General features: G+C 45.7%; 1 protein-coding gene and 2 non-coding genes across 3 annotated transcripts in view; 2 read left to right on the top strand and 1 right to left on the bottom strand.

The window, feature by feature from the left end:
• LOC124712077 (calcium uniporter protein, mitochondrial) overlaps positions 1-13,787 on the top strand; it is a 631,632-nt gene that overhangs the window by 181,288 nt on the left and 436,557 nt on the right. The gene's annotated exons all lie outside the window — the stretch shown is intronic.
• Positions 287-361, top strand: Trnat-ugu. The gene has a single exon. It is a non-coding gene; the product is annotated as a tRNA-Thr (tRNA).
• Positions 3,702-3,774, bottom strand: Trnat-ugu. The gene has a single exon. It is a non-coding gene; the product is annotated as a tRNA-Thr (tRNA).

Below are 13,787 nucleotides of genomic sequence, written 5' to 3'. Positions count from 1 at the left end.
CCATTTGAACCATTACACTCATTACTCGCGGCAGACAATCTTACCGAGTCCCGTAAGAGTTCGGGCAATATGTGTGCATCCGCACAGAAGAAGGAACTCAATGGCCGGTTAGCCTTCACTATATGAAGATGAAATCTGTTCTTTCGGACATGTCCGAAGAACAGATACCATCGGTGACCATGCAGCTCTCTTAGAATGAAATGTATTGTGTGGACATTAAGTTGGGAATGTGGGTCTCACGAGGAGCGTGCAAGGGATAAATCCCTACAGTCGCACTATCCTCTGTGCTCTCGGTGGCTCAGATGGATAGAGCGTCTGCCATGTAAGCAGGAGATCCCGGGTTCGAGTCCTGGTCGGGGCACAGATTTTCAACTGTCCCCGTTGATGTATATCAACGCCTGTCGACAGCGTAGGGTCTTGATTTAATTATCGCCTCATTACAGATGTCGGACGTCGTAGGTTGCAAACTGCGGCAGAACTAACGTCTGACTTTAATGCTAGGCAGAGTACAAGTGTGTCTGCACACATATTGTACCGAACACATTTGACGATGGGGCTGCGCGGCCGACGACCCACGCATGTGCCAATGTTAACATTACGACATAAGCCAATACGACTGAAATGGGTACGTGACCATCGACGCTGGACACTGGACGTTGGCACAGTGGCAGAGCATTGCACGTCCTGATGAATCCCGATACCTTCTACATCGTGCCAATGGGAGGGCGCGAATCCGTCGTCTTCCACAGGATCAACTCGTTTACATCTGTACGGTGGGACGGAAACAACCTGGCGGTGGCTGCATTGTGCCCTGGGGAACGCTCACGTGGGCATTCATGCGTCCAGTGGAGCTCGTGCAAAGCACCATGACGGCCAAGACGTACCGTACAGTGGTTGCAGATCACTTACACCCTCTCATGACGATGAAGTTGCCCAACGGCAGTGGCATTTTCCAGCAAGACAATGCGCCATGTCAGAATACCAGGAGTGTGATGGAGTGGTTCGTGGAACACATTGGCGAGTTCCAATTGATGTGCTAGCCATCCAACCTGCCTGATCTGCACCCGATGAAACACATGGAGTTGGGATTGAACGTGGCGTCAGAATTCATCCCCTCCTCCCCCCTCCCCGAAAATTACGGAATGTGGGTGACTTGTATGTGTAGATATGGTGCACGCTCTCTCCAGCGACCTACCAAGGGCTCATTGCTTCCATGCCACGACACGGCACGTCCATGCCAAAGACGGACATTCCAACTGTTAGGTATATGATAGTAACGTTCTGGCTGATCATTGTAAGTGGTATTGTTCTACATCTACATCCATACTCCGCAAGCCACTTCACGGTGTGTGGCGGAGGGCACCTGCAGTACCTTATCGGTTCTCCCTTCTATTCCAGTCTCGTATTGTTCGTGGAACGAAGGATTGTCGGTGTGCCTCTGTGTGGGCTCTAATCTCTTTGATTTTATCCTCATGGTCTCTTCGCGAGATATACGTAGGAGGGAGCAATATACTGCTTCTTGACTCCTCGGTGAAGGTATGTTCTCGAAGCTTCAACAAAAGCGCGTACCGAGCTACTGAGCGTCTCTCCTGTAGAGTCTTCCACTGGAGTTTATCTATCATCTCCGCAACGCTTTCGCGTTTACTAAATGATCCCGTAACGAAGCGCGCTGCTCTCCGTTGGATCTTCTCTCTCTCTTCCATCAACCCTATCTGGTACGGATCCCACACTGCTGAGCAGTATTCAAGCAGTGGGCGAATAAGTGTACTGTAACCTACTTCCTTCGTTTTCGGATTGCATTTCCTTAGGATTCTTCCAATGAATCTCAGTCTGGCATCTGCTTTACAGATGATCCACTTTATATGAGCATTCCATTTTAAATCACTCCTAATGCGTACTCCCAGATAATTTTGGAATTAACTGCTTCCAGTTGCTGACCTGCTATATTGTAGCTAAATGATAAGGGATCTTTCTTTCTATGTATTCTCAGCACATTACACTTGTCTACATTGAGATTCAATTGCCATTCCCTGCACCATGCGTCAATTCGCTGCAGATCCTCCTGCATTTCAATACAATTTTCCATTGTTACAATCTCTCGATATACCACAGCACCATCCGCAAAAAGCCTCAGTGAACTACCGGTGTCATCCAAAAGGTCATTTATGTATATTTTGAATAGCAATGGACCTACGACACTCCCCTGCGGCACACCTGAAATCACTCTTACTTCGGAGGACTTCTCTCCATTGAGAATGACATGCTGCGTTCTGTTATCTAGGAACTCTTCAATCCAATCACACAATTGATCTGATAGTCCATATGCTCTTACTTTGTTCATTAAACGACTGTGGGGAACTGTATCGAACGCCTTGCGGAAGTCAAAAAACACGGCATCTACCGGGGAACACGTGTCTATGGCCCTCTGAGTCTCGTGGACGAATAGCTCGAGCTGGGTTTCACACGATCGTCTTTTTCGAAGCCCATGCTGATTCCTACAGAGTAGATTTCTAGTCTCCAGAAAAGTCATTACACTCGAACATAATACGTGTTTCAAAATTCTACAACTGATCGACCTTAGAGATATACGTCTATCGTTCTGCACATCTGTTCGACGTCCCTTCTTGAAAACGGGGCTGACCTGTGCTCTTTTCCAATGTTCTGGAACGCTACGCTCTTCTAGAGACCTACGGTACACCGCTGCAAGAAGGAGGGGGGGGGGGGCTGCATAAACATTTCGCGACAGCAGCTGACGGCGACCGCGACGGCTGTTGCCTCTGGCGTTGCATGGATTGGCCGCCGTATCTCTCATGACGCGCCCTTGACACGATGGCGCGTGAGAAACCCACTGCCGGTACGACCTCGCCGGTGGCGCTTCCCAAACGTCAGACTCCCACGGTATGTCTGTAGTTAAACGTACAGATCTACATCTACACTGTCCGCTTTTGGCGGAGGGAACTTCGCACCGATTATAGCCGCATTCTGTCCTACATTAACGTATACTGTATTCGAACATTATTAAGTACCTGGAAGGCTTCAAATGGCTCTGAGCACTATGGGACGTAACATCTATGGTCATCAGTCCCCTAGAACTTAGAACTACTTAAACCTAACTAACCTAAGGACATCACACAACACCCAGTCATCACGAGGCAGAGAAAATCCCTGCCCCTGCCGGGAATCGAACCCGGTAACCCGGGCGCGGGAAGCGAGAACGCTACCGCACGACCACGAGCTGCGGACTAAGTACCTGGAAGCAAACGATTTATTGACACATAGTCAGTACGGTTTCAGAAAATATCGTTCTTGTGAAACACAACTAGCTCTTTATACTCATGAAGTAGTAAGTGCTATCGACAGGGGATGTCAAATTGATTCCATATTTTTAGATTTCCAGAAGGCTTTCGACACCGTTCCTCACAAGCGTCTTCTAACGAAACTGCGTGCCTTCGGAGTATCGCCTCAGTTTTGCGACTGGATTCGTGATTTCCTGTCAGAAAGGTCACAGTTCGTAGTAATAGATGGAAGTCATCGAGTAAAACAGAAGTAATATCCGTCGTTCCCCAAGAGTTATAGGCTCTCTATTGTTCCTGATCTATATTAACGACATAGGAGACAATCTGAATAAAATCACAATGAAATGAACACCGTTAGCTGCTTACAGGCGTTGACATACGTCAACAGGGACAGATGAAAATATGTGCCCCGACCGGGACTCGAACCCGGGATCTCCTGCTTACATGGCAGACGCTCTGTCCATCTGAGCCACCGAGCAAACAGAGGATAGCGCGACTGCAGGGATTTATCTCTGGCACGCCTCCTGCGAAACCCACATTCTCAACGTATTGTCCCGCACTACATTCGTAGTGCCCCCGCCCATTATACTCATTACTCGCGGCGCGTTGCCGATTTCCGTTAGAGTTCCGGCACTGTTTGTGCATTCGCACAGAAGAAGAAGATGGTCAAGTGGCCGGTGAGTCTGAACTATATATATGCTAAGATGGTATCTGTTCTTTCGGACATGTCCGAAAGAACAGATACCATTTTAGTATATATACAATCTGAATAGCCGTCTTAGATTGTTTGCCTTGTAAAGTCATCAGATGATCAAAACGACTTGCAAAATGATTTTGATAAGATATCTGTATGGTGCGAAAAGTGGCAATTGACCCTGAATAAGCAAAAGTGTGAAGTTACTCGCATGAGTACTAAAAGAAATCAGCTAAATTTCGATTACGCGGTAAGTCACACAGATCTGAAGACTGTAAATTCAACTAAATACTTAGGGATTACAGTCACAAATAACCTAAATTGGAACGATCACATAAATAATATTGTGGGTAGAGCAAACCAAAGACTGCGATTCATTGGTAGAACACTTAAAAGGTGCAACAGGTCTACCAAAGAGACTTCTTACACCACTCTTGTCCGCCCTATTCTGGAATATTTCAGTGCGGTGTGGGATCCGCATCAGGTAGGACTGACGGATGACATCGAAAAAGTACAAAGAAGGGCAGCCCGTTTTGTATTATCCTGAAATAGGGGAGATAGTGTCACAGACATGATACCGGAATTGGAGTGTCAATCATTAAAACTAAGGCGTTTTTTGTTGCGACGGGATCTTCTCATGAAATTCCAATCACCAGTTTTCTCCGCAGATTGCGAAAACATTCTGTTGGCACCCACCTACATGGGGAGGAATGATCATCACGATAAAATAAGAGAAATCAGGGCTCGCACAGAAAAATTTAAGTGGTCGTTTTTCCCGCGTGCCGTTCGAGAGTGGAACCGTAGAGAGACAGCTTGAAGGTGGTTCATTAAACCCTCTGCCAGGCACTTTATTGTGAAAAGCAGAGTAATCACGTGGATGTAGATGTAGAACGTACTCAGCGAGAAACAAAACGGCCGTCTACATGCCTCTGCACTCGCTTGCGGGTCCTGTGACGTCATCTTCGAACTCACCGTCTGCATGCGCTCCGAGACTTGCCTCCTCTGTCCACCACGCTGCCCGCAACTTAAGGAAAAAAAAAAAAAAAAAAAAAAAAACAACTCGTCACCTGAGTCTGTTGTTGGGTACGAGTGGACTGTACTATCGCAGAAATGAGAGAGAGTATAAGAGTTCGCAAATGTAAACAGACTCGTGGTACCGCTGCTACATACGCAATGTTTGGCACGACGACTGTTATATACGAGGGCAGTTCAATAAGTAATGCAACACTTTTTTTTCTGAAACAGGGGTTGTTTTATTCAGCATTGAAATACACCAGGTTATTCCCCAATCTTTTAGCTACACAACACTATTTTTCAACGTAATCTCCATTCAATGCTACGGCCTTACGCCACCTTGAAATGAGGGCCTGTATGCCTGCACGGTACCATTCCACTGGTCGAAGTCGGAGCCAACGTCGTACTGCATCAATAACTTCTTCATCATCCGCGTAGTGCCTCCCACGGATTGCGTCCTTCATTGGGCCAAACATATGGAAATCCGACGGTGCGAGATCGGGGCTGTAGGGTGCATGAGGAAGAACAGTCCACTGAAGTTTTGTGAGCTCCTCTCGGGTGCGAAGACTTGTGTGAGGTCTTGCGTTGTCATGAAGAAGGAGAAGTTCGTTCAGATTTTTGTGCCTACGAACACGCTGAAGTCTTTTCTTCAATTTCTGAAGAGTAGCACAATACACTTCAGAGTTGATCGTTTGAGCACGGGGAAGGACATCGAACAGAATAACCCCTTCAGCGTCCCAGAAGACTGTAACCATGACTTTACCGACGGAGGGTATGGCTTTAAACTTTTTCTTGGTAGGGGAGTGGGTGTGGCGCCACTCCATTGATTGCCGTTTTGTTTCAGGTTCGAAGTGATGAACCCATGTTTCATCGCTTGTAACAATCTTTGACAAGAAATTGTCACCCTCAGCCACATGACGAGCAAGCAATTCCGCACAGATGGTTCTCCTTTGCTCTTTATGGTGTTCGGTTAGACAACGAGGGACCCAGCGGAAACAAACCTTTGAATATCCCAACTGGTGAACAATTGTGACAGCACTACCAACAGAGATGTCAAGTTGAGCACTGAGTTGTTTGATGGTGATCCGTCGATCATCTCGAACGAGTGTGTTCGCACGCTCCGCCATTGCAGGAGTCACAGCTGTGCACGGCCGGCCCGCACGCGGGAGATCAGACAGTCTTGCTTGACCTTGCGGCGATGATGACACACGCTTTGCCCAACGACTCACCGTGCTTTTGTCCACTGCCAGATCACCGTAGACATTCTGCAAGCGCCTATGAATATCTGAGATGCCCTGGTTTTCCGCCAAAAGAAACTCGATCACTGCCCGTTGTCTGCAACGCACATCCGTTACAGACGCCATTTTAACAGCTCCGTACAGCGCTGCCACCTGTCGGAAGTCAATGAAACTATACGAGACGAAGCGGGAATGTTTGAAAATATTCCACAAGAAATTTTCGGTTTTTTCAACCAAAATTGGCCGAGAAAAAAAGTGTGTTGCATTACTTATCGAACTGCGCTCGTATGTCAAAACAATGCCATGACTTAGCAGCGAATAATGTAGTATATATATTGTGTGCGTGCTTGCGTGAGGTTGCGTGTTTGTATGTACCGACGTATGTATAAACTGTTTCGAAGACTGCTGTAAATTTACTTTAATATAAGGGACGATCAAAAATTTTCGCTTTGATGGTGTCGCTGCAGCGTATGTGCAACGTAGCACGACTCCAGTTCCGTTGTATGTTGTTGTTGTGGTCTTCAGTCATGAGACTGGTTTGATGCAGCTCTCCATGCTACTCTATCCTGTGCAAGCTTTTTCATCTCCCAGTACCTACTGCAACCTACATCTTTCTGAATCTGCTTAGTGTATTCATCTCTTAAGCACCGACATGTAGGCGAGGGACTAGTGTGGCGTTCGTGTCGTCTTGACACGTTTTCAGTAAAACCGAAAAAGCGGACTATGACGACGTTACTACCAAATGCGTCCAAACAGAACCTACGCACTGTTGTTGATTTCTTGCCAGCCGAAGGACAAACACCGGTAGACATGCACCTGTCGCACACCACCCTTGTGGAGACGTGCGCGAAGTTCTGTGCTGATCGCTATTCGACACAAGGCGTCCACATAGCGCTAATGCCGTAACGCAAAAGTTACGGCAACTCCAGTGGGAGAGACTCGAGCGCCCACCCTATAACACTGGTCTCTCACCATGCGGTTATCACGCCTACGGTCCCTTTAAAAAGCCCTTGAAGGGTCGATGATTCTTGTCGGACAAGGATGTGCAGCAGGCAGCTACGGACTTCTTCACGCAAGAAGACACGGTATTTTACCAAACGGGTATCTTCAACCTGTTACGTCGGTGGGATGTTTGCCGCAATGCTCAAGGCAATTTGCCTTATTAGGGCATTGATTCTGGATCGCACAACCTCCGAACGGAAACTTTTTGATCGCCCCTTACACACTCATGCTCGAAAATTAAGGATAATTGCAGAATGTGGTGCCACACAACGTGTCGCTACACGAAACTGGTGCTAATAGCATAGGCACATAGGGAACACACACGACACAGATCTGTAAGTCCACGGTATTAGTGATAAGTTGAGAAAACCGTCCCGAAACACGTGTGCTACAAAACGCCACTGTTCCTGTGCATGTACCCCGACATCAGTATGGGATATGATCACCATGCACACGTACACAGGCCGCACAATGGGTTGGCATACTCTGGATTAGATGGTCGAGCAGCTGCTGGGGTATAGCCTGCCATTCTTGCACCAGTGCCTGTCGGAGCGCCTGAAGTGTCGTAGGGGTTTGAAGACGTGCAGCGATATGTCGACCGAGAGCATCCCAGACGTGCTCGATGGGTTTAGGACTGGAGAACAGGCAGGCCATTCCGTTCGCCTGATATCCTTTCAAGGTACTCCTCCACGAAGGCAGCTCGGTGGGGCCGTGCGTTATCATCCATCAGGAGGAAGGTGGAACCCACTGCACCCCTGAAAAGGCGGACATACTGGTGCAAAATGACGTCCCGATGCACCTGACCTGTTACAGTTCCTCTGTCAAAGACGTGCAGGGGTGTACGTGCACCAATCATAATCCCACCCCACACCATCAATCACGACCTCCATACATGTCCCTTTCAAGGACATTGAGGGGTTGGTATCTGGTTCCTGGTTCACGCCAAATGAAAACCCGGCGATAATCACTGTTCAGACTATACTTGAACTCGTCCGTGAACATACCCTGGGACCACTGTTCCAATGACCGTGTACAGTGTTCTTGACACTAGGCTTTACGGGCTCTCCTGTGACGGGGGGGGGGGGGGGGGGGGGGTCAGTGGAATGCACCTTGCAGATCTCCGAGCGAATAAACCGTGTCTGTTCAGTCGTCTGTAGACTGTGTGTCTGGAGATAACTGTTCCAGTGGCTGCGGTAAGGTCCCGAGCAAGGCTACCTGCCGTACCCCGTTGTCGTCTGCGGGCACTGATGGTGAGATATTGGTTTCCTTGTGGTTTTGTACACTGTGGACGCCCCGTACTGTAGCGCCTGGACACGTTTCCTGTCTGCTGGAATCGTTGCCATAATCTTGAGATCACACTTTGTGGCACACGGAGGGCCTTTGCTACGACCTGCTGTTTTTCACCAGCCTCCAGTCGCCCTAGTATTCTAACACTTATAGTGTCATTAATATGTGTTCTTTGAGCCATTTTCAACACACTGTCACCATTAGCTCGTCTGAAAACGTTTGCACACTTACTCGCTGCGCCGTACTTTGAAATCCACCAACACACCTCTGCGTATGTGGACTAGAGATGGGCAAAACTGTTCTTTTCAGAGATTGGATCAGAACTGTTCACTCCCTGAAATGAATTAGCTCTTTTTCATGACTCACCACTCATTTACAATAGAAAATAAATGGAAGGCACATTGCCCTTTAAACTTGGTTTATTCCAGTATTATACCTGTATTTTGATATTATTTGATCCTATTTTGAAGTAACACACATAATGAGTAAGAATTTTGTATTGTTTATTGAAATTTCCACGATATGACAAAGTTTATGATTATTGATTTATTTTGCACTATTGTGGTTTTTTGGGTGATCGGAAAATGTTGTAACTTGAGATTTACATTAACAATATATTTGGCTATAATGTATTAAAATTTCATTAACCTCATACAAATACATCGCAAGCCATATATTTTTAATGTGAACGTTTCCTTCCGAAGACGTCTAAAATCGCAAAATCCGTACCAGAATAAGAAAAAAAAATATAAATTTGACTGTAAAACGAAAGTGCTGCATATAGCCTTACGCAGAATAAAACAAGGAAAATATTGGTGTATCACATTTTGCGATACGTTTATCGGTTCGCTCGTAATTAAAGAGTGTCCATAATAAAAATCCTATAGTAAGAGGAGTCATCAGGAACCTAATCTATTCAGTTTAAACAAATAAAAATAAAATAAAAACAATTGATGTATACATAACATAATAATGTAATATACATAGCGGTATTACTACGAAGAACAATATCCAGTAGGGACGAACTCCGATGCAGAGGCGCTGAGTCGAGCAGGTCGAGCAGCGAGCTGTATTACTGCGTGAGCTGAGACCGCAGAGACCAGAGTGACACCTGAGTCGCTTTGCTCAACGCTCTGGCTAGAGTCGAGAACGGTGGGGTGAGCGTTGAGCGGGCGAGTTCCGAGGGTGGGGGGAGCGGTGAACTCACCCGCTCCGAGACAAATCGTCCGTTCTCTTGCGAGCAGGTTGTTGCAAGTAGTTCCTTATGTTATCCGCTAGGTGGCTCTCTGTCCTGTTGCTCGCATCAACTGCCCAGAGGGCAGGACGTGCGACTGAAACGATCGCCGACAGAGTGCGATGCGAAGTTAAGCTGCGCCAGACACTGGCTGCACGCGGCAGACGACGCACAGAGACGGCACGGCATATGTGAAACACAAAATCCAATGGGGCACTGCACAATGCAGGCAGCCAAGGTAGAAGCAGGGCAGAGGCCGGCGCTGGCTGTGTTGTGTGGCGTGCACTGTGCTCTGACCAGCAGTGGTGCTGCTGATATGCTCCGTCTCTCTCTCTCTCTCTCTCTCTCTCTCTCTCTCTCTCTCTCTCTCTGCCGTGGGAAACGTTTGGAGCTACCGTTCTTTTTTTCTGAATCACTAATTGTTCACTCCTTTGAAAGATTCAACTCTATGAATTAGTTCAAGAGCGGATCCCCCATCTCTAATGTGGACTGCTGCTAGCGCCCCCGTGCGACGACCGCAGGTCAAATGCACCACATGGTCATACCCCGAGGTGATTTAAACCCACAAGCCGCTCACCAGAGCGTTGTTTCACCATGTATCAGCATTATCCTTAATTTATGAGCATGTCTGTATTTAACCTCTGTCCAGAGAATTTCTAAGAATTTCGTTGATGTATATACACACACTTTCGACGCGTTACTGAGTCTGTGACAACATTACAAGAAAACGGAATACTAGGATGAAGTGTGTTCCCTAAATCGTGGTCAAGTATTAAAATACGAGGGTTATTGGGAAAGTAAGGAACTGTCGGTCGCGAAATGGAAACCACAGTGGAAATCCGATTAAGTTTTGCACAGGTGTGTTAGACAGTGGCTCTAAGTATGCCCGTCGATTGCGTTACGTCATTCTTTTTAGTTCTGAGCACACAGGGAGAACATAAAGATATCTAGAACAATAGTGTCGCCCGCCAAGTACGAGGGCCTGGTGAGAAATTTCGCCTGAAGCTACGCAGCTGACATTACATAATTGTCGTGCGCTTTCTTCTTCAAGACAATTCTCAGCCGCAAGAATGAAGGGGCAATGAAGATGCTCCGGAATCGTTTTCAATTGGAAATCTTTGATTACCCACAGTACAGCCCGTAATTGTCTCCCTTTGAGTTTCATCTCTGCTATGAAGGCAACATTTTGGCACAGACAACAAGCTGTAGGCCAGCGTAGAGAATTGGCGGAGAGCGCTGGCGGCTGCCTTCTATAACGAGAGTATTGGAAACTTGGTATAACGCTGCGAAAAACGTCCAAGTCGGATCGGCGACCGTGGAAATTAGTAGCTGGAAGTTGTAGCTAACTGCTGCAAATAAAACGGTTTTGATTTACACGGTGGTTTCCATTTCGCGACCTATCTTTCCTTACTTTCCGAATAGCCATCGTAAATTTGCAGCAGCCTTCGAAAACGTTACAGAACTGAATGATAATTTAGAGAAATCGCTATTAGCCTACAAATTGAAGTTGCGTGCACCCTGTTTTTGCTTGACTGAGCTAATATGCTTTCTCTTAATGGAGAAGGAATAATCCAGAATACAACCATCGTCTTTGCCTTGGACGATCTTCGTATATTTTTGTCTGAAGCGTGAAGTATAGAATAGAACTTTCAGAGGAGATCACTCTTCGTCTCGTGGAGCCCATGTGCAGTTGTATAAAGTGCGTCACTTAATTTTCGTCTCACACCGTCCACAGTTGCACAAACACAGCTTCGTTAGAGGCCATCTGATCCCGAGAATCGGTGATTTTCGTCTTGTCGGTGGCTCTTTGCAACGGCACGATCGTGCATTCAGCTTCCGTATTTCGTCACGACTAGTCTTTCAAACCTGCACACTTCAGTAGGAGAGAACAAATCGACCAATAGGAAGCAACCACAGTGGCCACGTTCTCAGACTCGTCATTTGTCATTTTCGCAGAACCCTACCGGGAAAGAAGAAGCCAATGTAGCACTAACAGCGGCGCCTTGATTCGTAAAATATGCAACCCTCAGCATTAGACACATACTCGCTACGTTTATGAACTCTATCCGGTACGCACCCTTATCTCTTTCATCTTACTCGCACGGTGCCTACCTGTAGAATCTTCCTCGAATTCTGAAACACTAAATTTACCCTGCAGGGCTTCGCCTAAACGTCGCTTTTCTTGCAGATCACATTTACTTTCCAACTGTATCTCTGTTATATCTTCACATAGGCAGCACCAATCTATTAGGATCCTAGACTTATGATTCTAAATTCTACATCTATATCTTTACTCTGCGATTCGCAGTGAAGTGCCTGGTAGAAGGTTCATCGAACGTCTGCTGTGATGCCTACCTGATAAGGATTCCAAATGCTGGAGCAGTAGTGTGCATCTGATCGCACTAATGTCTCGTATTCGCTTCCTTTTATGTATGTTCCACACACTCCAGTAATCACCATGCTTTCCCTGATACCAACTTGACGTTTTCATGCCCTGTCATACTCACTCTTAATATTAACCTTAAATATCTAATGTATGAGTGTAGTTCACCATCTTCATCTGATGCTTGTAACTGCTCCTCTTAAGGGGCTCCGGAAAGGCTCAAAATCATGAAAAGTTCAATTTTTACTTTTTTGCGTTTTCTGAATCTGCAGACTATTACCTTTTAATAGATATATAATTGATTCAATTCCGAAGACTACAACTATTTTTAAATTTTTTTTGAAATGTGTTCTACATGGGCGTGACCCACTGTGGCGCTGTTAAACTGCTGTCAAATGGTGTTATTATTAACGTCCGTGTTCATCAGGTACATTTTAGTGATTTGAGATAAAGTATGTGTTGTGGCTAACCTGTGATGGTTCAATATATATCGCTGGTGTGATTGTCGATTGTTTCATGTTTATTTACTCTGTCGTTATCTCGAAAATATTCGTAATTAATTCTGTTTCTTGAGTCTCTGTTTTGTTGAAGTATAATAATGAGTAAAAGTAAAGTTATTAGAAATCCTCTGAAGGCTTTTAAGAAAAGGAGAAATGTTGGAAAGCCAAAGGTATGTGTTATTACTGTAAACAATAAAGACGATAACCAAGTGAGTGAACCTAACCTCTCAAGTACACCTGCCCATAGCAGTCAAAGTGGGAAAGAAAATACTTCACAGAAGCAGCTTGGTTCAATGAGTGAAAACTATGAATGTTTTATGGGCGAATCGGATGTGAATGAAATATTTGATATGTCGGTTCTCAAAGGAATTTTTTCAAACTGTGTAAGATGTATTCATTGTAGTGAAGTTGGTCTGGAACTCTCCATAATAAAGCACGTAGGGCGTGCTAGTGAAATACAACTGAAATGTGATAAGTGTTCATACATGATCACCTTTTGGAACAGTGTTGCGGTAACTGCAACTGAAGAAAATGGTAGCAAAATCTACGAACACAACATTAGATTTGTTTATTCCTTGCGTTCAGTTGGTAAGGGTGCCACTGCAGGTGCAATTTTCTGTGGCATCATGAATCTTCCAAATCCCCCAACCAAGTTTACGACCTATAATAAATTAATAGGGTCTAATGTAGAAGATGTCTGTATAGAATTTATGAAGAACGCTGTGGAAGAGGCAGTAATGGAAAATAATGGTAACAGAGATTTGATTGCAGCGTTCGATGGTACCTGGCATAAACGGGGACACACATCTCTTCATGGTGTAGTATCTGCCACCAGTACGTATACAGGGAAAGTTTTAGATGTAGCAGTAATATCAAAGTATTTTAGATGTCCACAAAAATATAAAGGTACACATGAAAATAATTGCAAAGCTAACTATAGTGGCAGTAGTGGAGGAATGGAAGTGGCTGGTGTTGCCAGTATATTCCAGCGTTCTGAGGCGTGTGATAAAGTGCGATATGTTAATTACCTTGGTGACGGTGATTTTAAAAGTTTCAAACATGTTCAAGGACTGAAGCCCTATGGTGATGATGTTGTAGTGCAGAAATTTGAGTGTATTGGACACGTACAGAAGCGAATG

Source organism: Schistocerca piceifrons, chromosome 8 (assembly GCF_021461385.2).
Source record: "Schistocerca piceifrons isolate TAMUIC-IGC-003096 chromosome 8, iqSchPice1.1, whole genome shotgun sequence".
Classification (NCBI taxonomy): Eukaryota; Metazoa; Arthropoda; class Insecta; order Orthoptera; family Acrididae; genus Schistocerca; species Schistocerca piceifrons.
Note: the sequence above shows the minus strand (reverse complement) of the source record. Positions and strands in the feature narration are given on the sequence as shown.